Source organism: Pteropus vampyrus, unplaced genomic scaffold (assembly GCF_000151845.1).
Source record: "Pteropus vampyrus isolate Shadow unplaced genomic scaffold, Pvam_2.0 Scaffold102, whole genome shotgun sequence".
In the NCBI taxonomy this organism is placed as follows: domain Eukaryota; kingdom Metazoa; phylum Chordata; class Mammalia; order Chiroptera; family Pteropodidae; genus Pteropus; species Pteropus vampyrus.
In genome coordinates this window covers 1,367,700-1,369,946 of record NW_011888883.1, presented here as the reverse complement: position 1 = coordinate 1,369,946, position 2,247 = coordinate 1,367,700, and positions in this window count along the sequence as shown.

The window sequence follows — 2,247 nt, the reverse complement described above, 5'->3', positions numbered from 1 at the left end:
TGTCTTTGGAGGGAAATATCATCCTTTAAGACTCTAACACTAAACAAAGCAAGGAGTGAAATATTTTTTGTAATTAAAGCTGCTTTAACACATTTTTGCAAAAAAAAAAAAAACTTGCTGTTTTTATGACTATTTTCAGAAAAGAGAGCAAGAGTAGTGAAGAATGCTGATTTTATTAACTTCTACGAATATGAATATTATTCATAATTTATCTAACCAAATATAAACCATGAGCTATTTCTTATTAAGATTCAAAGCTATTTAAATGGTATCTTATTTAGAAATAGATTTATTACAAGACTGAAGAACATTTAAAAGTTGGAAAAACACCCATGACTATATCATTTTTATGAACTAAATGTCAAGAACTGTGAAGGATCTAGGATTTTACCCCTCTTGAAGCTAACAAGTTAGCCTGGCACAGCTTTCTGGGTGCTGGCAGAAGACCCTTGGGTCACAGAAAAGAAGTTCGTTACAGCACAGCAGGTAGTGTGTGCTTTATGTTCATGTCGATTCCTGAATTCATTTCCTTTTGCTGCTGTAACAAAGTGCCACAAACTTTGCACCTTAAAGCAAAACAGATTTGTTCTCTCAGAACTCTAGAGTGCAGAAGTCCAAAATCAGTTTTAGTGGGCTAAAATCAAGGTATCATCAGGGCTGTGTTTCATCGGGAGGATCTAGGGAAGAATCCATTTCCTTACCTTTTCTAGCTTCCAGAGGCTGCTCATGGCCCTGTATCCAGCAACCTCTGCTTCTACTTTACGTCTCTGTTTCTGACCATCCTGCCTGTTAGGAGGACCATTGTGATTATGTTGGACTACCCAGTATAATCTCCCATCCCAAGATCCTTAATCACATTGGCAAAGTGCCTTTGCCACATAAGTAACATTCAGAGGTTCTGGGGAGAAGGACATGGACATGTTTCGGGCGGGGGTGGGGGGGGTGGGGGTGCATTAACTTCCACAGCTAATCTGTTCCCAAAGATTTATATCTATCTCACATGTAAAATTCACTTATCTTGTCCCAATATCTTCTAAAGTTTCAATTATTACAGTATCAACTCAAAGTCCAATATATAGTCTAAATCTTATCAGCTCAAAAGTCCCATATCTCATCATCTTAATCATCTAAGGCAGGTATGAGTGAGACCCTGGGTATGATTGCCTTGGGGAAAATTTTCCATCTGCGGACCTATAAAACTAGGAAACATATTTGTTCCCAAATATCGAGTACCCAGAGAAAATCCATGCAGATATGGGGGGAACATGCAAACTCCATAGAGACAGTGGCCCTACCCAGGAATTGATTTATTTTTTTTCATCAGTGTTAAGACTAAATGACATTGAACAAAATGATGTTATGAGAGGACCTTGTGTCTGTGTCTGTTTCACAGGTGAGAGAACTAAGGCTCTGGGACATTAAATATTTTGCTCAAGTGCAGAGCTAGTAAGTGGCAGACCAAGCTGGCTTTCAAATAAATAGGGAACCTGTGGCAGGCTTGAATGATTCCTTCCATTGGTTAGTATTTATCTGGTATATCTTTTTTCTCTCTCTAACCTTTGACCTCTGTATGTTCTTTTAAAATTTTAATCTGTTTTAAGTTTTAATTTTGCTTTGTTTCTGGTAAATATATAAAAATCTATAAATCTATCTTTTAAATTGAGAATTTATTCCATCTTAATGTATTGTAATCCCTGATGCTGCTTCATTTCTAGCATCTAATCTTGTGATTTGTATTTACTTTTCTTTGATTTTCTATTTACTTTGCTCTTTTCCACCCCCTGCTTTATACTATGCAGTTGTGGTCAAGAATGTGGGGTCTAGAGATAGTCTGTCTGGGCTTGGATCTATCACTTTCTACTTGTGCAATCTTAACCAGGATACCTAATCTCTTTGAGTCTCAGTTTCCTTATATACAAAAAGGAATAATATCCACCTCAAAGTGATAAAATACATAAAGCACTTAAAATAGTGACTGGCTTATTCTACATGCTCCGTTTTAGTGCCTTTGTTTTTATTCTCTTTTTAAACAAGTGTTTTAGAGATTGCTCTTGAATTTTAATGAACATAATAGATACTGAAAGTTAAAGTCTATTGCTTAACCCACCCATTGAATTTTGTATATCAATAGTTATATATTTGTTTCCATAAGTTCATTTGGTTCTTTAAAAAAATTGAACTGTTCTGTTTTATGATGTCCTGATTTTTTCATTATATTTTCTGTGATCTATTATTTTTTAAATGAGT